The sequence below is a fragment of the Pseudorca crassidens genome, chromosome 11 (genome assembly GCF_039906515.1).
Source record: "Pseudorca crassidens isolate mPseCra1 chromosome 11, mPseCra1.hap1, whole genome shotgun sequence".
Taxonomy (NCBI): domain Eukaryota; kingdom Metazoa; phylum Chordata; class Mammalia; order Artiodactyla; family Delphinidae; genus Pseudorca; species Pseudorca crassidens.
In genome coordinates, this window is record NC_090306.1 from 46808441 (window position 1) to 46832830 (window position 24390).

General features: G+C 54.9%; 2 long non-coding RNA genes across 2 annotated transcripts in view; one reads left to right on the forward strand and one right to left on the reverse strand.

Moving 5' to 3' along the window:
• LOC137202009 (uncharacterized) overlaps positions 1-22090 on the reverse strand; it is a 30092-nt gene extending 8002 nt beyond the window's left edge. The window contains exons 1-5 of the long non-coding RNA XR_010932436.1: positions 15243-22090; positions 12941-14196; positions 11913-12118; positions 10855-10993; positions 9855-9946 (exon numbers count right to left, since the gene is read on the reverse strand). This is a non-coding gene — a long non-coding RNA (uncharacterized lncRNA). The remainder of the gene's footprint in view (positions 1-9854; positions 9947-10854; positions 10994-11912; positions 12119-12940; positions 14197-15242) is intronic.
• Positions 1635-13551, forward strand: LOC137202010 (uncharacterized). Its single transcript, XR_010932437.1, has 3 exons — positions 1635-2083; positions 12967-13055; positions 13415-13551. It is a non-coding gene; the product is annotated as an uncharacterized lncRNA (long non-coding RNA).
• Positions 22091-24390: the final 2300 nt, after the last annotated feature.

Genomic DNA, 24390 nt, shown 5'->3' on the forward strand with positions numbered 1-24390 from the left:
ACATTGTGTCTCCCTTCTGGGAATCCTCTCCCAGGAGGCAAGAGTCCCAACAGGCTGACCCCGAGCCAGCAGCTTACATTTAAGGGAGCAAAAAATATCTGCTGGTACTTTTCTTAGAGTTCAGGGACAAGATGAGAACTAAAAATTCAACTCTGTATACCAAAGACTTCCCCAGAATAGAGCCAAGGAGAAAGAGCTTGGTCCCAAACTAAAAAGTCAAACAGAAATTCTGCTTTCCCTGAATTTGCTGGCTTGGGGAGTCGGACTAGAGGTGCCCAGAACCAGAACCTCGAGTGTAAGCTCTGACCCAAGTAGGACATTTTCTTCTTCCCAGGCGTCCCACCTTGCCTGGATGGGTGAATCGAATTTGAAGCTGGGAACTGTGGAAACTAGGGGTGGGAGGTCTGAGATGGAGGATGCAGGAGGGCAAAGGGGGCTGAACAAGGCTAAGGAAATGTACAAAATGGTGAAGTTTATAAAATTAAAACTTTAAAGATGGTTTAACATACACAAAAGATTAAATTTAAAGAACAGGTCAGGTTTTAAAAGGAGGTAAGATACATCAAAATTGAAAGATTAACATCAACAAAAATTGAAGACAATGTATACAACACTTCAATTGTTCTTTAAAATAGGAGGGATTGAATGAGTCAAAAGAGACCTCATTCACACTCCCATAGTTTCCCAAACAACAAATTCATTTACAAAACAAAAAGAGAAATCAACACAAAACTAAGGCTTGGTCCACACCAGGAGAAAAAACAAAATCGTGTCGATTCAGTAACAGCTGAACAACTAGTGACGGAGGAAAAAAACAAACGAATAAACTTGAAATATGTTAACTTATTATTTGTAAATATTGAAATTGGAAGATGGGATGGAGAAAGGCACGAACTTAACATCATCAGAAAAGTGAAACTTGCAAAAACATAGGGTGTAACTCATCTGCAAATTCTCCTTAAGTAGAATGCTCCTCTCCAAAAGAACAGAATATAAAATTGATCCCGAAAGTACCACTAACCCTCCAAGTAAAGTATATTAATCTGAACTTAATCTTTCCACAAATCTGAAATGATACGAAAAAATACAAAAGGATTATATTTTTTCAACTAAGAGAAAAACAAAAGCGGATTTAAATTGTCTAATGGGGCAAGAAGAGGGACGTTTTTTGCAGGTGCCAGAAAGGATGGGGCTGGGGGTGTTTGAGGGATGGAGGACCCGCTTACCTTGCTCTGGAGCAGCGGCTGCCGGACAGAAGTGGGTGCGGGACTCTGCGAGTGCATGCGTGTTGGGGGAAAGGAGGATTCGGGGATCCCGCTGCTCTGAACGAATGAGGAGGGTGGAAGGACTGGGGGTCACCCATTTCCCCACCTCCGCCCGCCTCCCTCCCTCCGGTACCCAGGCCTAGAGAGCTACTGAAAGTTACAAATTGCTTCCATTATTAGCTCATCCCGGGCGGCCTGGTCATTGGCCAACCCCGGACCACGTGGTCCCTCGTACCAATCGATCGAATTTCTAGTTGCAATTCTCTGTCTGTCCCTTGGCTCTGGGCAGGGAAGCGGGGGCGGGGAGCAGTGGCGCGGGCGCTGGGGAGGGGCTAAGGACAGGGGTCACTTCGTCCCCTCACCCTCCCTCTCTGCCTAGTCCGGGCCGTGAGTGTCGCCCCAGAACGGGTTGAGGGAATGTTGTGGGTTGGGACACACCCGGGAGGGCGCAAACTGGAGGAAGCGAGAGACGTCGCCAGGCACCCAGGGTCCTCTCCTTCCAGTTCCCCGAGCCTGCCCGGTCCCGCTGGCTTCTCCCTCTATAGCGCCCAATCTGACCCGGGCAGTCCCGGGCTGGCAGCCTGACCCAGTACCCCGGGTGCCTGAGTGTCATGCCTCCGGATCACTGCTTGGGCCCCCACGTTGGGGAAAGATGCACGCGAGTACCGCTTCCCCGGGGCTCGCTCTGAATCAGGCGCCTGCGCTCTCAGGGGCGCCCACCCTACCCCGACGGCCGAGTTTGCGCACCTCCTGAGACAGTTTGAGAGAAGGACAAACTTTTGAGTGGATAAAAATCAAGAGGAACCCGTCTGGAGCAGGTGAGCTGGGTCCGGGAGGGGTGAGCTGTAGCCTGAAAGCAATCTGCCTTTCCCCATCTCTGTCTCTCCTTACTCCATCCCGGCTCCCCTGCTGGCAGATACTAATCCCCACTGATCAGAGGAGTGGGACCAGAGCAACTTTCCTCCCCCGAGTTTGGGGACTAAGGTGGCAGCTGGCAGAGGGACGAGGAGTGTTGCTTCTGAAACTAGAGAGGATGGGAGAAACTGGGGGCCTGGAGACCCATAGCGTCTGAGGGTGATCACTTCTTTCCCCAAACGCAACTTGCGGGAACTTCAGAAAAGTTTATCGAAGAGAGACGGAGAAGGGAGCAGAGTTGGGGTTCTAGGTTTAAAGTGAGGGGGAGGGCCCCCTGCTTCTTAGACTAAAGGAAGGATGAGTTTGTTTCCCAATCAGGGCTGATTACGGATGTAGGAAAAACCCGGGCACGTCCCAAATCTGCGCATCCAGCAAGCTCTTAGAGACGCTTGGAGATCCCCAAAGGGCTTTCCCAGGAAAGGGAGAGACGTACTAGCCGAAAATAGTAGTTTTCGACTCTGCCGCGGTGGGGGCGGGGTATCGCCCCAGAGCCTCAGCCCGGGACCTCCTGGGGCCCCTGCTGCCCCGGGACCTTTTGCTGATTTTAAGTTAGGAGTGACATGAATTTCTTCTTCTTTTTCTTCTCCTTTTAATTCCAATTTGACTCAGAGACCCATTGCCCTAAGATGGAATCCAGGGAGGGCTCCTCCCCGGCCCCAGCGCAACCACCTTCCAACTTTCTGCAGCTCCCGCAGTAGGGCCAGGAAAAGAGCCCCTTACCCCCTTCCCGGGTCTGGCATTGCCCCCCGCCCCCGTCCCAAGAGAAGTCCCGGGAGGAAGGGATGGAGGAGGCTCTTCAAAAGGGAGTCAAAGAGGGTTGGTTCAGAGGGCGCGACTGAACTTGGGGACCCCGGGTGGAGAGTTGCGGGAGTAGGCAGTCCAAGGCGGGGACGGGGGCTGGCCTGCGGGGTCTGGGAAAGCGGGCGAGGGTCGAGGCCGCGGCAGGTGCACTGGCAGGGCCAAGGGAACTCTGGAGCCCCGGAAAGGGAGGCCCAGCCTGGGCGGAGGGTCTCCGTGGAGCCTGAGGTTTGCAGGTCTGGCCTGAGGAGCCAGGCAGGAGGCAGCTGCAGCATTTGGACGGCTTCTTGGAAAGGGCCGGGAGGGACCATGGATCCAGGAGAGAAAATTCCCATGTCGAGCAAGTGGTGTCTCTGGCCTCTACTTGGCTCACATCTTTTGGTCAAGAGCGGCCAATCCTCCCAGTCCTTTGTTTTCACTGCGCCTGAGGTTTTGCTGTGAGTAATCCAGGGGCTGCCCCGGCACTGCTCCCGAGGGCGCCCTGGAACTAGGCCCGCCTAGCTGAGAGGTCCAGGAGGGCCGCAGGGGGCACTGCCTAGGGACTCGGAGGTCTCCAGGGCAGGGGCCTCGGCAGGGATGTGTTGAGGGGCAGATGTAAAGGCAACTGATACTCAAATATAAGCCCTTTTCTTTCCTCCCATCCCGAGGCCCTGCGCACCTCTCCAGCCCAGAGGAGTTGGATGGAAGGTCTCATCCTGCCCAATCCCAAAATTAACGTGGGAGCCGACTGGGGTTTCTTTTGCAGGCTGCCCCCAGCTCTGGGTGCACTAAGAGAAGGTGCCTGGTTCTGGACTTTGCCCCCTCCCTCTTTGATGAATCCAGTCCGTCTTGCCCCTTCCTCCCCAACACCACGCACACACAGTCTGTGGAGCTGTCTCTCTTTTCCTCTTTTCCTCTCTTCCCCTTTCTCTTTTACTAGGATTGATGGAGTGACAACAGTTTGGCAGGTGTCCCCTAAGCCTGTAGTGGGGAGCTGTGGACCTAGCCCTGACTTCTCAGCTAGCAGGAAACAGCCCCATTCCTGGGCCCTTGAAATTGAACCCCACATTGAGGGAAGTTGAGAAGGAATGGCATGAAGCGTGGCTAGGCTGGCACAGGACGGAAGCCCCACCCTGGGGAGGGGGCACTTTTATGCCTTATGCTTGTTGCAGAGAGAGGATTTAGAAACAATGGAAGATGGAAAGGAGGTCGAGGAAACAGCACAAAGGACTGGAAAAGTTGAGAACAACAAAGAGAAACGACTGGTGAGGGAAGAGAAAATTCGAGAAAGCCCCAATACTGGGGGCAGCGGAGGGAACTCGGGAGAGAGCAGGGGAGGGAGATGAAATGAAGGAATGCTGATAAAGGACGGAATGAAGAAGCAAGATTAGTTTGTTGTATGAGAGAAGAGAAGGAAAGAGAAAGAAAAGAAAGAAAGGAAAAAGGAAAGAAGGAAAGAAAGGAGAAGTGAAAGAAAGAAAAAAGGAAAGAAAGGAAGGAAGGAAAAGAAAAGCAAATGAATGAAAGGAGCTAGAAAGTAAAAGAAAAGGGAAGGAAAAGAAAGAGAAGTTTTAAAAAAAAAAAGAGAAATGAATGGGAGAAAGAGAGATGGGTAGGAAAGGAGGAAAGCTAGGAAAAAAGGAAAGAAGGAAGAGAGGAGAAAAAAGTGGAGGGAGGGCAGGAAGAAGGCAAACGAAGGAAGGAAAAATGAGAAATATACAGAGAGAAAGGAAAGAAGGGGGAACTGGGTTAACAGAAAGGGGGTCTAGACGGGAGGAACAGTGGCAGGAAAGGCGCGGAGAGGAGGGTGAGCAGGGAGAGGCCCAGTGGGGCTGAGGCGGGGGCTCCCAGGTATCCTGGCTGCCGTGACCCTGACCTCCCAGGTTCCAGTGCCCACCCCAGGCAGGCTGCAGGCCGGCGCCACAGGAGGGGCGGAGGCGGAGGCCAGCCTCTTGCGACTCACTTCTCTCCGAAGTAGCTGACAGAGCTGGAGGAGTTCGTCGTGCAGCCGCACCTGCCTGGGGCTGGCCTTGAGGCTCTGCAGGTCAATATCTGGCTCCCAAAGCAGTGCTGGAAGCAGAAGCAGCAGTTTCGAGAGGGGTGAGTCGCGGACCCACCCTGGCTCTGTCTCCTGACCTGCCTCCGCTGTCTGCAGACTGGGCCGCTTTGTTCTGCCATGCTCTGGCTCTGTGACCTTGGGCCTCAGTTTGTTCTCTGTGTCAAATGAACCCTTTGCACTGGAGGGTTCTTCTGGCACTTTGGTTAGCCTGCCTGTGTGTGTGCAGGTGAGAGAGGGGTGATGATAAGGCCTGGTGCGTTCTGGGAAGGACATCTTCATTTTCTTCCTTGGTGAGAAGAAAAATCTTCCTTCTTTGCCATACTTATCTCCATCCCTGCCCCAGAAAGCTACCTTCCAGGGCAAGGGATTTCTCTATGCCAGAAGGGGTTGGATTAATCTATAAAGAGCTTGGTGTGAGGTTTACAGATGCTGGAAGAACCAAGAAAGCATCGCACGCTGAAAGAGAACGAGGACATGCCTTCCTGGGGCAAGCGGACTTTCGGTCTGCAGTGTATTTCACAGAACTCACACACACACAGAGATTAATTGGCAAAATGGCTTCAGATTCAGCCTGTAGAGGAGGTTGACTTGGGGTGGTTGTGTGTCTGCAGCCTCTTGGGCCTGTGCTCCCCCATCCTGTCCATGTGCTCCAGCGGCAACCACCCAGTTAAAGCCAATTAGATAGCTCCTTTGTTTCCCCAAAGTGGGATGGGGCAGGTCGCTAAGGTCAGCACATCTTCCAAGGGCAGCATAAGCCTTGAGGATTCAACCCTCAAACCACCGGCCAACTTTAGCATCGCTCTGTTAGCTTTCCTCCCCATTCTCAAGCTCCTTTCCTTCTTTTATCTCTCTCCACATCCCCCCACCCACTTGCTCCCTTCCTTCCTTCTTCCTGTTTTTCCTTTTCTTTCTCTCTCCCTCTTCATCTAGTCCAGGCTGGGGCTCTTGTACTGTCTTCGTACTCAGAGGCTTTGCTCTGAGACCTTCAGACAAGGTAACATGTGCCCTGACATCAGGAGTTCATTACCTGGATGCAAATATTAGGAACGGAAGATGAGAGGCAAAATGGGGAGGAAGCTTTGCTAATCAACTGCAGGATGAAGCGACACATTTTCTGTATCAATCATGATTACTGCCCTCACGTCCCCGTGGCTTGCCCCAGAAAATCCTTCCCCACCTCACCCATCTGCAGGCCACAGTCGGCCTGCCCCTGCCCATAGGGGTGGAGTTGCTGGTGCCCCCAAGGCTGTTGCTCTCCCGGGGTGAGTGAGGGCCTGCAGGAGCTCACCTTGGTGCAGGTGGGATGACATCAGTGAAACCAGGTCAAAGCCTCAAACTATTAAATAAGCAAAGCCTGTTTCCCTATTCCCGATGCATTTAGGGGTCCTCCTTCCCTTGAATGGAGAAGCTGGTCGATTCTGGCTCTTGGCCGTCTCTCCAAGGAATGCCTCTGATTAGCTGGGCCTGCCGCCGCCATCCACCTCTGCTCGGCAGAGAAGGGAGGCCTCTTATTCCAGGCCTTGGTGGAGGGGTTCCAGACTGTCTGCCCAGAGCAGCCACCTTGACCCCAGCCTGGCCCCGCTGGGAAGGAGGGAACCCAATTCACTTCGCAGGATCCGGAATCTTGAATCTCCACAGGCAGAGCCAACAGCTGCGACCGCATCCTCGAGCCTGAGCCTGACGCTGGAAGCAGCTTCTGTCTTTGGGGGTTCTCCTTGCTGCCTCGGTCTCTGCTCTGTTCGGCTCGCTATTGTGTTTTTCTCTCTCCTTTAGGGGCTTTGGGGGACAGGGAAAGGCAATGTTTCTCCTCGGGCCCCTGATCCTTCCGCACGCCCCCGCCAAACCTTAAAGCTGCCAACGGTAAGGAGCTGTGGCTTCTGGCCCTGCTCACAAGCTACTTACTCAAAGCAAATTCACATTCTCTTCTGGGCAGGAGGGAGGACAGACGCTCCTTCCTCAGTCCTCCCTTGCTCATTGATCCATTTTAAGGGCATTTGGGGGTCAAAATTGAGACCGGATGGCTTCTGTTGGTATAAAATTAGCATTTTTTATCACGCCAAAGGCCCAGATTTCTCAAGTCAAGGAATAGGAGGGCTTCACCCAGACCCACACCTCTTCTCTGGCCTTCCCTGATGATAAAGGTTTGTTGAGGCGGAGGAAGAGAAGGGAAATGAGTAGTTTGTTCTGTCGAGAAATCAGTCAGTAGCTGCAGCTGTTCCTGCCACTGCTATTTATTTAGTACCTACTATGTGCGAAGCCTTGTCCCTACCTCTGTTTCTCATGACGGTCAGTCATGAGATCCTTGCCACTGTGAGGCTTTAGTGCATGTGGACAAATACATAAATAAATGAACTGATGGAAAAGAAAGTTTGGATTTTGATTGCCGCCTTCCATATGCCCTGTCTCCGAGCCCGTGCTTTCCCAACTCCGGCTACCCAGACCCAGCCGGTTGGAAAATAGGACGGCCCCAGGGCTCATTTGTCTCCCCCCAGGAAGACTGTTAGAAAGGGAGCAAGAGTTGTGCAGTGGGAACGGCAGACACGAAAGCCCTGAAATAAAGGGGTTGGGGGGGTGGTCAGAGGGGTCCCCCAGAGGTATCGTCCCATCTTTGAGGTGTGCATTGTCGGTGAGGGGAGATATGTTTCTCTGGGTGTCTGAGCAGGTCTGCAGGTTTGCCTTGGTGTAATCACATGCCTGAAGGGGACAGCAGGGTGTGCATGTGCAAGTGAGCTGAGGGGGGCTGGACAAGTGTTTCAGCACCAGGCTTGTGTGCACTGGGCCCAGACGCCTGCACTGGAGCAGGTGCATGGGTGGGGGAGGTGCACAGATCCGAACATATCTCCGCATACATGACTCTCTGTGTATTCGAGAGCGTGTGTACCCGCTGAATTATTATAAAATTACACTGACCCTTACAGCAAATCCATACCGGCCCGGCCTTTCTCCCCCCGACCTCTCGACCTCTGGGGTGCCTGAGGAAAGAGCTGACCGGGTCACTGCCTCCCCCAGTCAATGAGTCTCTCTCCATTAGCATGAAACATGAATCTACTGGCAGCTTGACAAATTATAACTAGCAGCCAGAGTTTTGCCAACTGGCTGGCTTGGGCACTGTCTATTTATCACTGAAAATGGTAAATCATAAGAAACCAGATGACTTAATTATTCAAATCCACCCAGACTCAGAGAAGCTGCAGTCCCGTCAGTCTCAGCCCTGGGCTCAGGGCGAGGGCAGGGGGAGAAGGCTGATTGCTTGGGAGCTGGGAGACTCGGGTTCCGGCTCCTCTGCCCTGCCCGGCAAGGGGGGGCTTTCTCTGCCACCCATTCCCCTCCCTGCCTTCCTGCCCACCTTCCCGGGCAGAAGCCTGGCCGATTGTTTTCGCTGCTGACCCTCCCGAGGCTCTCCCCTCCCCGCCTCCTGCTGCCTGGTCCCCAGGCTCCTGCAGTGTTTCTCTGCCTCTCTTTGTGTGGGTCTGTTAGCTTGCTCTCTCTGTTTCAGTGCCTTCATTTTTATTTCTTCTCTTTCTCCTATTCTCTTCACCATTTCTTTCCCTCCCCGCTCCCTACGGATGGACGCTGACCCACAGGCACACACACACACACACACACACACACACACACACACACACACACACACACACACATGACCTCTCTGATGGAGGTTTGCCTGTACCCCGGCTCCTTTGTTCTCCGTGGCCCGGAAGTGCCCAGCTCAGGATCTCCACGCACCCTCCTTAACCCAGCGCCCTGAGTCGTGGAAGGTCTGAACCCTCGTGACCTGGGAGCCACATGGAAGCACAAATGTCAATGGATGATCTGGGCTTGTTCTGCCTTTCACCCACCGCGGCATGTACACAACTTTCCTGTCCCTTTCTTCTGTGCAGTTCTGCACGGCTTGGGCAGTCAGAGATGTGCCCCAGCAGGAGGCAGGCCTGTGTCCCAACGAGGCCCACCTCAGGCTGTCCCCTTGCTCCCAGCGTGGAACCACCACAAGCCCTAAGGGAGGGATCCCTCCATGTGAGTTTTCCCCAAAGGAGAAGGAAATCTGCTTACAGAACAAATCCTAGACCCAGAGGTCTGCACACGGAGCTTCTGGGGGCTCTTTGATCTCTGGGTCCTTTTATCTTTGTGTCCCTCACAACCCAGTGTAAATATGCACTCCTATTTCTTCCAGTCCTGGGCCCCAAGGGAAGTCTGTGTTCTCCTGGCCAGTGAGGGGTGGTGCTGGGTGGATCCAACTTGCCCTAACGCTGGGGTTCGCTCATGAGAGAGGAGGTGGTGGACGGCGGGGAGGGTCCCCAGAGCTCCCCTCTTTGAATGGTGTCCTGGCTTGTTCTGCGGGGGGGCTTGTTCCACCCACGAGGACCCCAGAGCCCCGTCCCCAGAGGCTCCTCGGAGCACACTCCTGTGTCTGCAGACGCTTGTCAGTTAGGCTCTGAGTGGCTAGGTCAGCGCGCGTGACTGCACACTTTCGGGAGTCCTTGTGCCAGGACAACAAGTGACAATGTCCCCACCAACAGGGCACCTGAGGAAACAGTCCCCTCACTCCCCGCAATTCCATTTCAAGGCCTCTGAGCAACGTTGTTGTCAATAGAAATTGGCCTTGCCCTATCACAGAGCTCTGGAGAAGGAGCTGCTGTTTCTGCTACTGAAAATGAGTAAGTTCTTCCTTGAGTCTAGCCTTCTCTTCCTTCTGGGTTGGAGGATGGAGATGATCAGGAATCTTGGGCCGGGACTCCCCACCCTCCAAGAGAACATTTATGACCTGCAGGGGACCCTTCTACACCCAGGCTCATCCCCACTGCTAAACCGCCACATCCTCCTCCTTCCTTCCTCCCCACCTTTCGAATCCAGCTTGTTACTTGACGACGAGGGCAGCGTCCACGGGTGAGGCAGGAGGGGAGAGGATCGAGATTCAAAAGCAGGCCAGCAGCTGGGCGGCAGGGAAATCAATAAGGGAGATAGATTAAAGACAGGTTTCTCTCCCTTTTTTTCCGGCTGGCTCAGGGTCCCTGCCCCAGCTCCTAAAAGCAGGTGGAGGACAGAGGCCCTGGCCTCTCTCTGCCCTTCTAACTCAAACAGGTTCCTAATCCCTGGGTAGAGGGTAAACAGTCTCCGAGCACGGCCAGGATTAACCGCAGAAATGCTGCTAAGGTATTTTGGGCACAGTTCCCTACCCCCGCTCCCACCCCATGTTACTAATTAGCCCAACAGCTTGGGGGAGTAGCTAGGAATGCCTTTGTGCAGCCCCGCAAGCCCAGGGCTGAGCTCTGGACACTATCTCTGGTGCTGCACCAGCTGAGGGGGGCAGAGGGATTCCCACCCCCTCCCCACTCACTGACTCCCAGATCAGCGCAGGGCAGACAGCGGATTTTTCCTCTGCACCCTCCCCGAATCCCCCGGCTTCCCCTTGGCTGTTCACAGCTGGGAGGCAGGTGGGGGACAAGAGGGAGAGTGGAATCGGCTCCGGAAATCAAACGACCCAATAAAAAATTAATTGTCTAATTAAAACCATGAGGAAGCCCCTTGCCAGAGTCTGGCTCTGAGTCGTCAGGGCTGTAAAGGGTGGGAAACGAGTCTCAGCTCCTAATAAATTCCTGATTTGCAGCTTGGTCTGTCAGCGAAGGAGTAGGAGAGCTGAGCGTTCTGCCGCACTAGGGCCTCCTAGAGGTCATGCCATCCCTCCCTGTGCCCCCAGCCCCGGTGATCACACCCACACCACCACACACACCCGGCTCGAGACCAGAGACGGGAGCCTCTCCCAAAGGACAGAGAGGCCACCGCTCAAGGCGGGCAAGTATTCCCGAGACTGACCCTCAGGCTCCCCAGTCCAGGGCTCACCCCCTTCTTCCAGGTCTTTCCTCAGGAAAGCAAACGTCCAGGAAACTTCTGCAACTGGAGAGTTCTTCATGTAGGTTAACCGATCGTTGTTAGAAACAGGTTGCTGTGTGGGTGCGTTTTGACCTCATCCCCTCCACTTCTGTGAAAAATAACATTTTTACATAAGTCACGAACCAACAGCTTCCCTCTCTTAAACTTGTGCTGATTTTTGCACGAATGACAGGGAACCATGCTAAGAAATGAATCCCTCTCCCCTAAAAAAGGGCTCTGCCCAGTTGGCCAAGTCCCCTGGAAGAATGAACACAGAGCTAGTCCAGAAAGGAGTGCAGAGTTAGGCAACTCTCGAGGGTAGACGGCGATCCGAACCTTTGCCCTGGATAATTGTACCAATTCTTCACTTGGGTCAGCCCCGCCTCTATTCCCCTTGTCCCTCAGCAAAAGCAAGGGCACTGTCCTCAGAGGCATTAAGTCATGATAGCAGGAGGAGGGGGAAGCAGCTAGCATACAGCCGTCAACATCCTAATACATTCTTTGATTATACAGAATACAGTACGGGATGTACACCTGTGATTAGCTTCTCTAAACAAACACGGAAGAACAAACAAGGGCTGTCCTCCGGAACAGTCACCTTAGGAGGAAATAACGCTTATCCCATCTGTACCTCTCTTGATTAAACCATTTCTGCAAAGACTGCTTTAAAATGGACTTTCTAGCCATTTTACAAAATACTCAAGAAAACCATGACTAGCTACAAATTGTTTTTTGACTGATTCCAGAGAAGCAAATGATAAAGATCTTTCACCAATAAGGACATTTAAAGACTGAGCCACAGGGCTTCCCTGGTGGCGCAGTGGTTGAGAGTCCGCCTGCCGATGCAGGGGATGCGGGTTCGTGCCCTGGTCCGGGAAGATCCCACATGCTGCAGAGCGGTTGGGCCCGTGAGCCATGGCTGCTGAGCCTGTGCGTCCAGAGCCTGTGCTCTGCAACGGGAGAGGCCACAACAGTGAGAAGCCCTCGTACTGCCAAAAAAAAAAAAAAAAAAAGACTGAGCCACATACCCTGAAGACAATTCCCAAAGAAGAGTTACAGAACTTTTGTCATCGTGGCCTTGTTGGGAGAAGGGGGTCGCCCCAACGTGACTACTTGGAGGCGGTGGTGCTTTCAGTTGCATTTCTCTCCAGCCACATCTGGAGTGTATTATTTATCATTCCTGATAATCATTCTTTTGCTCATCTGGTTGTCATTTTTCATCCTAAACAGTGAACTAAGAAGGAGAAAAAGGGAAGGAAACAAATTCCTGACCCCCATCTGGGTCAGGATCTCATTTCAGATTTCAGCAAATTCCCATGCACAAGTGTCACCAGGGTGGCTAGGCCTTTCTGCTTCCAAGAACCCCGAACCTAGAGACTGGAATGTCGGCACTGATTCTGGTTCACCTCATGGTAACTGCAGACCTACTAAGTGTCACTGGGTCTTTACACGTGGGTTATTCTTTTCAATCCGGGGGTGAAAGACAGTTTTCCTTCCCCGATGGATGGAGTTTGTCATTTCTTTTCCCTGCTACTTGGCCTCAGACTGCACCCTGCTTTGTGGACCTGTTGTCTGGGAGACACTCTGGTTTCCTGGTGCCCACGTCTCATGAGGACATGACTTTGGAGACTATTTTGTCCGTCTCTCTGTCCTCGGGCAAAGCCTCATGAATATTCCTGGTCCTCAGGTTAACTAGCTTAGACTGGTAAACAGAACCCTGACTCAAAAAGGGCACGATGGTGGCCCACCATCACCGCGCGACCTTGGGCGGCGGGGAATGCGGCGACCGTGCACGTCAAATTCTATGTGAATGGCTCCACCTGGAGTTGTGCTCCAGGAGTGCGGTGAGTGGTTGGTCCCTGGAGCTGAGCAGTGCTGCCACCCAGCAGCCCAGAGATGCTGGCAATTCGGTCAGCTTCGCGCCGCATTCACAGATGAGAAACGTCAGTTCTGACAACTAAAGTGTCAACACCTCAGCCCCCCGAAAAAGGGCTCAAAGTGGAGATCCCCTCCCCTCACGGATGTCTGGGAGATCTAGGCTCAGGCGACAGCTCACCAATCTTCTCTCCATCAACTTCAAAGGCAGCTCCAGCCCCAGGGAGGACCGCGAGGGTACAGAGCAAAGCTGATCCACCCCGAGCTCGGTGTCAGGTGATGTCGCGGGAGCACAGGTCAGCCTGGGCCTAGAAATGGCGGTGAGAGGTAGGATCCCTCCTGGCCTAGAGTTTGGGGAGGGATGGGAGCGGGTTGTGGAGCCGTGGTCACAGTCCTCACAGTGTAGAGGGAATGTTTACAATTGCCCAAGCCCCTCCCTCCTGGGCCCTCACCTGCAGGCAGAGCCGCCTTAGCCTCCTCACCCACGGCCAAGCCTATCCCACCCGGATATCCTCCTGCAACCTCTGCCGGCCCTGCCCTTCTCTCCTTCCAACCTCTTTCATACGTTCCTTGCCCAAAGAGTTTTTCTGAATAGAGCCCACCGACCTTGGTCATTTTCGCAACATCCCCGCTCAAGCATTCTCTCGACCTGCAGGGTCATTCAGGCCTCACCTCACTGGGACCGGGCTCCTTCGCGTGTGTGTCCAATTCACCCGATTACGCCAAGACATCCCGACTCAGCAGTTCCCGACGCTCAGCCATCAGAGCCCCAGAGGAGCCACCACATCAAAAGCTTAGACACTAGGACTTGGAGGCGTTAGCTAGTCGACAGCCAGCCTGTCCTGAGGAGACTCCATGCTGGGCACTGCGGTCCCAAAGAGCCTCGGGTCTCACGCAACCAAGAAAGACACATCCATCCCAGATTAGTAAATAACAATAATAGCCCTTACCATGAAGGTGTAGTGAGACCTTTTTTCGTTTGCTTTCGTTTGTTTCTTTGTTTGTTTTGGCCGCCCCCACGCACCACCGCATGGGGGATGTTAGTTCCCCGACCAGGGATCGAACTCGTTCCCCCTGAAGAGGAGGCACTGAAATTGCGAAGCCTTAACCGCTGGACCAGCAGGGAAATCCCGGGTGAATCTTGTGGACAATACATTTCAGAGGTGGGAGAGAGTGCTGTCAACTAGGGTCCCCCCAGAAGACTCCCAGAGGAGGTCAGATAGGAGATGCCCTGGTAGCCCCTCAGAGGCCTCGAGGCTGCAGAGGAATCATCGCGTGGGTTGTTTTGTTTCCCAGAAGGCTGGCGGCAGGAGAACGCGCTCCAGCTGCAAGCTGGAGCAGGGCTTCATCACCAAGCAGCTACTCTCTGCCAGGCACTGTGTGGGGCACTAGCAACCCAGTTACAGTGAGGGAGTCCATGCCTTCAAAGCTGACAGTCTAGATGGGAAAAGAAACCGTAAGCAGATCTTTGTAAGGCAGTGAAGGATGGACCTCCACCGGTGATACACCTCCCTGGCATCGTGGGGTACCACGACCACACATAAACCTCTCAGGGGAAAGGGGAGAGGAAGGGGGCAGGGAAGCCATCCTGAAAGGGAGGCTAATGTAAACTATAAGCGAGTGGTACCCTTCTTCTCCCCACACCCTTCCCAACTGAAGGTCACCTTTCACCTCAAGAAGAAACCATTGGCTTCTTCAACCAAGGTCACAGCGTGCTGTCAACATCCCAGCACTCTCTCACCCACCTGCCCTCTGGGCAGAGTATTCAAACATGAACTGGGATTCCAGCCATATCTGGGGCACCTTCCTATCCCATCTTCCCCACTGTCCAACCCAGCCTGCCAGCATCGTGGCCAGGTGCTCTCTGATTCCCAGGACCCAGGAAGGAAGAGCCTATCGTCTCCTAGAATTACATGCTCTGCAGCCTTCCTCCTTCGTGCCTTTGGGGAAGATGCCCCTGCTTCCCCTTCATTCTCCATCCGGACCCAGCTCCCACCTCCCACAGCTGCAGCTGCTCCCTCCTCTCCCCCCTGGAAGAATGCCCCCCTCCCCCACATCCCTCCACAGGGGGAGAGTGGGAGGGAGGCAGCATATGGCCCCATTCTCCTTGGCCTGGGCAGGCTATTTTGGAAATGAGAAAACCCCCTTGCCCTGTCCTCCCCTCTGGGGAACACCCTCCCTCCCCTCTCCACATTCCCCAGAAGTTCTCAGACTGAGATCCGTCCTACTCCTACGTGCAGTTATGTGGTGAAATCACTGCTTTCCTGCCCTGAGGCGCCAAAGCTGGGAAGGGAGCCTACTCAGACCTTTGATGTAGGCACGTTTTAAAAGGCCCACCTGTCCCCTCTCTCTCCCCAGCCCCCAGCCTGAACTGCTGGAGCCCCTCATCACAGCTTTAAATCCCAGGCTACCCCCCAACGTGGCCCGGATCAGGTCACACACATCCTCTCCCGCTGGGGGTAATCAAACCCAACCGTACTCACTTGGGGACATCTGTCTCTGGTGAATAAGGAGAGATCCCAAACTTGAGTGGTTCTGTGACACTTAAAAGCTTCAAGCAGGAAGATCTGCAATTTCTCTTGGAGCAGGGCCTGCGGGGAGGGTCCCTCTGAAACCCTCGTTTGATGTTGTGCTTTCATGGTTGCGGTTTGATCCAGATGTTCCCCACTTGTGGGATTTTCTCTTTGGGAGGGAGGGGCCCTTGGCTGTGAAGATATTTCCATTGTGTGCACATTTAGATCGAGGTGGCTGGGTGCGGGTGCTCTTCTAGTTGATAACACACCCTGCTCTGGACAACCCTGCCCTTTCCCTCGGGGATCACATCCTTTCCCTTCGCATCCAAAGACAAGAAGAGGGCATTCACGTAAGGAGGCATTCCCGGCTCCTGTAGGCTTGCTCTGTCGCTGCCTAGACAGGGCTCTACCTCTCTGTTCTTCTGGCTCCATAAAACGGAGATGGGGTTGGTTCGCAAAGATGGTTCCCAGATCATGGAAAAGAACAGGAGAGGGAATTCAAGAACCAGATTTCTGGCCAAGGAACAAACAATTATCAAAGAAATTGTGAATGGGATTTGCACTGAGAATGATGAGTCAGGGCTCCTAAAGAGGAAGTGGCGGGCTTCCCTGGTGGCGCAGTGGTTAAGAATCCGCCTGCCAATGCAGGGGACACAGGTTCGATCCCTGGTCCAGGAAGATCCCACATGCCGCAGAGCAACTAAGCCCGGGTGTCACAGCTACTGAGCCTGCGCTCTAGAGCCCACGAGCCACAACTACTGAAGCCTGCGTGCCTAGAGCCCGTGCTCCACAACAAGAGAAGCCACCGCAGTGAGAAGCCCGTGCACCGCAATGAAGAGTAGACCCCGCTCACCGCAACTAGAGAAAGCCCACATGCAGCAACGAAGACCCAGTGCAGCCAAAATTAAATAAATAAAATAAATAAATAAATTTAAAAAAAAGAGGAAGTGGCCATCCCTCTTTTGGATCAATCCTACAAGGGTGGAAGTAAACGTCTCCAGATTCACAGACCCCTCTGCTCCCTCCGAGCTTGAAAAGGTTAAGGCCATCCCTCCCCAACGTCTTCACAGAAACCCTGGGAATCTTTCCTTCCACCTTAAGAGTCTTCAGAAGTTCTTGCTGTCCAGCCTCAGTCACTGCTTGTTGTAGCAGGAGGTGGCTTCCCTGGAGGAAGTGCCTTAGTCACACTCAGTGGTCCTCTAAGACCTCTCAGCATCCTTCTAGCTGCTTCTGCCTCATGGAATCAAAAGAAAAGCTGTCAACTCTATCAAAAATCAGGTTGCTCCCAGAGCTGTGCTGGTGACCACAGAAACACTTGGATCCTTGCCAGCCCTGTGGAGGTCACAGTCTAAACCAGACACGTGGATGTTGAGTGATAGAGGCCAGACAGACCAGAGAAACTCCAGCCCTGGAGCTGGACCAAGGCACCAGCCCACAGTGGACCCTAAAGGACTTGCATCAGCCACAAGGTTGGGTAAGTGAACTTGCCTTAGGGGGAGGGGCCTTCGTGGGGACAGACAAAGCCTAGGAGGCTTGGTGCAGGAAGGGGACATTCAGAGGAGACAAGAGAGTGTGGGAGCCACTGAGTGGATGAGGAAGGCTCAGTGCCGGGGAGAACCATGAGAGACAGGCCAGCGGGAGAAGAGAGAACTGGTTCCCCATTGGACTGGAGAGAGGGGAGGGGTGGACAGAGAGGCGGGCACAAGAAGCACAGAGGAGGATGGGGAAAGCTCCACCCACTGTCCCACCTGGAGAATTGGGGCGGCTGTTCCCAGCTCCCCGCGCTCTGTGTAACATCGGGGAAATGCATGTTTGGAGGATCAGCTTCTCCCCCACCGGAGGCCCTGAGGGTCAGTTCTCAGACCTCTCCCTCCCCTTGGACTTTGATCCAGTCACGCACAGATGGGTCAGGTCATGATGGCGAGGGGGCAAGCGGCACTGGGTCTCCCTGGCTTGAATTTTTTCTTATCCCCCCATGTCCTCTCTCTCTTAAGCAATAATTTCTCATTTTGCTTGGTCTTGTATAGCCCATATGTCTCTAGCTCAGAGAACTAAGCAACACTCCATCATTCTTAAGCTGGGCCTTGCCACCTGCAGGCCCCTCCCCTCCCACACATATGTTCACACAACTGGGGCAAGTGGTTAGCTTCCACGCATCCCTCTGGACGCTCTCCCCGTACCATCCTTCTCATCTTTCCGGCTAGAATTAGAACCTTCTCTCCTGCAGGGGGGTGGGGGGGTATGGTCAGGGTTCTTCACAGCTGGATAGCAGCTGGGAGAGCCCCACCTGTTCTGTGCACTCACAGTGGCTCCCTGGAGGGGACCAATGACAAGGGGGAAAGGCGCTGCGAAATAGAGTGCAGGAGGGGGCACCCATGCGGTGGGACTCTCTACCTGGTCTGGTCTGGCCTGAGGGGGAGGTCAGATGCTCAGCAAGGTGTCCTGGGTCTCAGGGAGGTGCTGGAGGACCAGCCTCCTCAGGCCATCTGAAGACTCGGCCTCCCCATCTCCTTCTCCTCTGCCTCTCCCACTCACTGTTACTGTGGGATCCACAAATGCTGCCCTCATCCCTCCCTGTGGCTCCACTTCCACCACCCTAAACCCTTTCACCCATGCCCAAATCATCCCCCTGCAGGGCTGCTAGAGTCTGACCCCAACTCTACTCCAGAGACAGCCCTGTTCCCCCACTCCCATTGCTGCTGTGGACGGAGAAACTGAGATGGGACCAGAAGAAATGCTCCCGTCTCCTCTCATGAGAGGCTAGCAGAGCCCCAGCCCGTTCCCAGAATTACCCTTCCCAGGCTGACATGAAGAACCTGATGGGGGAAGGGCCACCATGCCTGAGACTGGGGCCAGGGGCAGCAATTCCCCCCGCTCTCTCCTTATTAGTCCGTGTAGACCTAAGGGCTTTCCCCACATGTGAGGGTTCTGCTTTGGTGCCATGGAAGATACCCAGCACCTGCTTGCTTACTCTCCTCCTCTTCAGCCCATCACTGCCAAGATAGAGTTGTCTGGGCAAGCGCCACCCCCAGGACAGGGCTGAGGAGTCTGGGTGGGAGGGCAGAAGAGAGAGACACTTCCTTCGTGTCTCCTGCCAACCCTGCCAGGCTAGAGTGCCACGATCTGGGCCCTGTATCAAACCCACTGGATCAGTTCACTGAAAACCTCCCTGGGGTATATGTGAGGCCTCTGGACTCACTGGAGCTGACAGGGAAGATCATGGCCAGTAAGCAACTGACCCGGAGTATCCACTATATGCTTGGCACGGGCCTGACTCTTGCTGCTAGAGACCCAGAGAAGTACGTATTACAAATCCTGGAGACCCTCACGTTTGTACAGAACCCCATAATCTTACCTTCACCCCCGCTCAGACATGTGATCCTACGTGGACCTCAGACATGCGAGCTAGACAGAAGAAAGAACTTCCTTGAGCATGGGTTGTCAACGTTGTACAGTAAGATCATCAGAAGACCTTTCCTCTAGGAAGGCGGTGCACCAGGAGAGCCCCTGCCTTGCTGTGCCAGGGGTGAGGTATCCTGTCTGCAGGCAGGGGCGTGGCCGACATGACCCCTCAAGATCCTACCCAGGAGGAGGCAGAGAGGTGGAGGTTCCAGTTGAGGGGCATGAGGAGGAGGGGACACACAGAGGGACAGACAGACAGAAGGAGGGACTGGAGGAGTGAAGCGGGCGTGGGGAGCAGGGCTGGAGAGATGGATGGTCTTGGCTGGACGGGCGGACGACGCCAGGATGGATGGCTGCTGAGTTTTGTTTACTGGCAGCCCCCGGCCCGCCATCGCCGGGGGAGAGGGACGGCGGCTGGCACATCAGAGGGCTCTTAGGGAAGCTCATGGAGATGATTTAGATGGGAATGAATCAGCTCCATATGGATTAAGTGTCCCTGCATATCCCAGGATCTTACAGATGAGGGGACAGGGCAAGGGCGCTGGGGGGAGGGGGAGAAGGGAGCAGCGTGGAGCTGGCGCTGGGAAACAGGCCCGGAGCCAGCTGGAGGTGCCCTCCCAGGGCACGGGCGGGCCCACCTGGCACAGACGCCGTCCTCCCCAGGTCTGTTCACACCACCATCTCTCTGGCTTTGTACCCGGCTTTAGGAAACGTCCCTGCCCGTTGGAGCATCCTCTCTGGGTGAGTTTCTGTCTGTCTCCCCTTGCCTCTGTCTCTCTCACTTTCTCTCTGAGTCTTCAAGTGTCTTTCCGTCTTCATTTTTCTGTCCCCATCCTTCCCTGGCCTTCTTCCTCGCACTGTTCGTGCCTCTCCTTCTACTCCCCACCCGTCTCTTTCACTAGAGGTGTGAATGGCGTGCAGCTGACACACAGTTCCTGTTCCCTCCAGCCCTTAGCTCTACTTAAGCTCTACCCTCCCTCTGCTGCAGGCATGCTGCCTGCTCTCTCCTGGGACCCTCAGGTTTGGAGTCGGATGGGGGAACCAGGAAGGTGGTCTGAAAAATGACTTTTTGGGAAAGAGTCATTCCCACCCGGCCCTCAGCCCTTCCTTCTCCCAGTGCCAGAGGCAGCTCGGATGGGGGCCCACGCTCGGCACACTAGGGCAGGTTGAGCAGACGATGAGTCCGCGGGTCATCCGCTGGCTGTGGGGTAGTTGGAGCCACCAGCTCCCGCAGCCCCGCCCGTGCCCCGGCTGGGGGGCCCTGGAGCTGACTTTGGTTATGAAGCTGGCTGCCATGTGCATGACCTGGATCAGAGCACAGGGTAGTCATATATGACAATTGCTTGAAATATCACAGCCGCTCTCCCCCCACCCCCACTGGTGATCTATGGGCTGCGTGCCCTGTAAAAATTATTTATCGGGGCCTATGAGTGTCCTGATTTAGTGCTGCTGCCTCTGGGGCCGAGGGGCCTGCCTGTCCGCCGGAGCCTAAGCGTTAAACAACGCTAAAAAGTTAAACGGCCAGCGTTGGGGGCTCACTCGAGGAGGCGCCATAAAGCTGTCGGAGCTGCTTAAATCAGCAGCGAGGATTCCCGGGGACATCTTCTCACCATATGCCACAAGCCAAGAAGGCTCTCCTCACCCTTCTGCGCCCACCCAAACCCAGCGGCCCACACAGGCCCGGGCCCAGAGCAGAGGAGGTCAAGGCCGGCCTCCTGCAGGCCTTCCTCCAGCGTCACCTGCGCAGGGTCCGAGAGGGTAAGAGGCCATGTGTCCAGCCCTCTGCCTCTGGCCAGCGGTTTCCTCGTTCAGATCCAGATTTTAAGGACTTCCTGCAAAAGGCAACACGGCAGCCTCTTCCAGTGGCCCGTGCGGGGCAGTGCTTCCCTGGTGTCTCACTTCGGTCTGTGTTTCTGTGGAGCGAATCCGCAGGAGCTCAGTGGCTTCTCACTCGGGTTTGGCGAGGGTGTTCTGTCCAAGCCAGCCCGTGACCTCTGGCCTGCTTTGTGACCCCACCTCCTCCCACTCACACAGCTCTCTGAGGATCAGAGCCCCGCTCTTTGATCACTCCCCTCAGGCTGGCACCCCCGGGTCCTCACAGACAGTTTTCCTGGCCGAACCCCAGTCCATGCTGCCACCGCCCGGCCGCCGCCAAGTGAGCGAGAGGGAGGTGGGTCTCCACCGGCTGCCTATCACGCCTTCTTTCAGCGGCAGTAAAACTCACCTCTTAAAACCTCTGCTTGGGTCCTTAATATTTGCCCGGCTATATATCTCCAGTGATATACGGACAGAAATTGCTCGTAAACGGCTATAAAACCTCTCAGTTGAGCCGGGGTGGAGGCGAGCGAGGGTGGGCACGGCCCAGACTGCAGGAGGATTGGAAGCCAAGACACTCCACTGGGCATCCCAAACGACCCCAGATCCCAGGGCCGAGGGGCCAAGTGTGAGGCCCTCAGGGGAAGGAGGGAGGGAGGAGACCCAGAGGAAGATCTTCAAGGCCCTCAGGAGGTATTATGGGGCCGTCTCACCTGGCTGCTCCAGTGATGTGCTGTGTGGCCTTGAGCACGTCACTCAGCGGCTCTGTGCCACGGTTCCCATCTCTAGGAGGATAACGATACCCACCCAGGCTCGTTGAGGAAACTCACAGAGAATTAATCTGTCCTTTGTAAAGGAAGGAGGTTGCATATATTGGGCGTTACCCCCCAGGTGGCTACTACATGCTGGATCCTTCACCTAACCATCTCTAAGCCTGACCACGGCCTGCCGCGTAGATATTGCACGCTGTGGGTGCGAACCCTGAGATTCACAGAAGTGCACACAGGGAGTCAGTTCCCAGGAACCGATCCCAGGGCTGGTGCCCTTTCCACACATGAGGATGAAATCCCGGCAACAGGAGGGATAACAGCTAAGACACTAGGGGGACTTCCAAACAAGGACGTTGGGGGTGTTAGGAGGCCTTTTCTCCTGGGTCCCTCCCCTTCCCCAGGGTGCAGGCCTTTCGCCTTCCAACACTTCTAGTCCAGTCTCCCCAGGGCCCAAGGATTCCTGCTGAGTATTCCCAAGCACTATACCCCATCTCCTGGAGAAATTGTTCCCAAAGTGGAAGGGGAAACCAGGGGCTTTGTGGGAGGCCAGTGCCCTCCACCCAGGAGACCAGGAGACACGGGTCCTGGGTGGGCCAGGGGAGGAACAGCCGTCTTGGGGGCAGGTCAGCAGGTACAGACGGAGACGGCCACAGACCCGGAGTCCCTAGCCCAGCCCCCCCATCAGCCCCAGCCCCTGCGCATCCCAGGCCCTAGATGCCTCTTTTCTCCGTGACTCCCAGCCCTCCTCTGCCCTCCACCCTGTGTCCCCTCTGGTTACCCTACACTCTCCCTCTCCCACAGCATCCCCCTTAGAGCCACTGCTCCCCGTTCCGGTTATTCCACCCCCTGCACCCCCCACCCCAGTGTCCCTCCAGCACCCGGCCACCCCTTCCCTCCACCATGAGCCCTAGTTCTCTTCATCCTCTTTCCCAAGTCCCTTTAATTCCTGGTGTCTCCCTGTGGTCACCCATCCTTTCCCTCCCTCCTGGTGTCTCCCTTGCTCCCCGGATGCCCCTTCCTCCCATGATCCCCAGCCCCTACACTTCCCCTAGTGAGCCTCTTGTGTCTTCTCACCTGCCCTCCAGGACCCTCAACCCCCAGGCTGCCCTTTGTCCCCTTCTTGTGATGAAGCAGGACAAACAGTAGGAAGGCCACCCTCTGCCCCACACCTCCCTTTCCCTGGTGGCTCCCACCCCCAACCCCACTTTTCCTTAAGTTTCCAGATCAACCTTCCTCCAATAATAATGATAAAGCAGGAAGCCGGGCCGGAGGACAGTGCAGATTTTTCTTCTTGACACGGAGTTTCCGATTAAAGGCAAAAGGACATAAATCCTCCTGCGTAATTGCTGTGCTCCAGCTCGGAGCCACTCAAAGGGGAGGCTCCCACCCCTCTGCCCCTGCCCCTGGGAGCCCCACCCCCATCCTGAGCCGGGCTCAGTCCCCAGAGCCTGGGGCTGGGCTGGGAAGGGGCAAGGCAGTGGCAAGGCAGAAGCATAAACCCAGCAGGGGCCTGCCTTTCCCTTCCAGGGGTCCCAGCCCATGGCCCGCCTCTAAGCGCCTTTCCCCCGGCCCCAGGCAGCCCCTGAACCCCTCACAATGACAGCATGCTTTATATTTTCTCAGCATGCGTGATCTCATTTGATTCTCGTAAAGGACTTGAAAATTATTAAACAAATATCAGACGGAGGAAGGGGCCCCGAGTGATCAGCCAGTGCAACTCCCCTCGGTTTAGGGAAACTCAGGCTGTTTAAGGGACTGGCCTGTGGCAGAGCTGTCCCAGCCCCTCAGAACTTGCCTTCTCACACACCAGGAGGGGCTGACACTGCTGAAGTCTATTACATTGGGGCCCAAATATCCCCCTCCCAAGGGGTGTTCTCACCCACCATAGAAGCTTTTTAAAAATCAAGAATGTTTGCTTCGGGCTTCCCTGGTGGTGCAGTGGTTGAGAGTCCGCCTGCCGATGCAGAGGACGCGGGTTCGTGCCCGGGTCTGGGAAGATCCCACATGCCGTGGAGCGGCTGGGCCCGTGAGCCATGGCCGCTGAGCCTGTGTGTCCGGAGCCTGTGCTCCGCAACAGGAGAGGCCACAACAGTGAGAGGCCCGCGTACCGCAAAAAAAAAAAAAAAAAAAAAAAAAGAATGCTTGCTTCATCCCCTATGATTAGGGAAAGAAGACACTATTAGTGTGTGTGAACTGCTCAAGGCTGAGGGCTAAGGGCAGAGCCTGGAGTCCCCAAACCTCCTGCCTCCACCTCCACGCTCATCCTCAGAATTTTACCCCCAGAGATTCTAACCTCTGGTGACTCTGCAGCTTGGACTCTCAGCCTGGCCAGGGAATCTGTCTCCCCCACAGTCAGAGCTGCAGAGCCCGCCCAGAGCCCTCCTCAACTCTGCCCCTCCCTTCTTTTCCATCCCACTGCCCACTCTCCTCCTCCACGAAGCCCTCCTGATTTGAAACCCTTGCTTCTCCTCTGTTTCTCCCTGCACTGAACAACCCCTTCCAGCTATTCCTTAATCAGGTCCTAGACGTGAGTCTCTTCTCTCATCAGACTAACGGACTGGGCCTGTGTGTCCTCCCTCTGAACTGCCATTTTCCAACCCTCCCATCATCTTCCCCTCCCATACCCTCCCCCGATCCACGCCCAAAACATCTGTACGGTAGACATGTGTACAGATGTGTGTCCGGGGAACCCAGCAATCCTGTCTCCTTTTATATCAGTGGACATTTCCACAGAAGCCCCAGGATGCCCACGTCAGGTGTAAACCATCATGGCTTCTGGGCTTCCCTGATCCTATGGGGCCATGCAGTCTGCTGTCCTCCCAGACACCCCTCTTCCCCCGAATCTCAAGGGAGGAGGGTCCTTAAGCTGAGACCAAGGAAAAGAGAAGCCACATCTGTCACATCCTCATTCTGCTTACCCATCTCTGAGTAAACCTGGGCCCAACCGATTCAGGCAGGGCCTCCCAAGGTCTAACCTCTAGGCCTCCTGCTTGAGCTCCTTGGACATCCTGACAAGTTGGCAGATGACCAGGTCCCTCTCCCGGGCCCTGACATCCTGCAGGCACCACCCAACCCACATCCGTGCCCTGTGCACCCACACTTCCCTCTGCCACAGCGAAACTGAGTGGGAT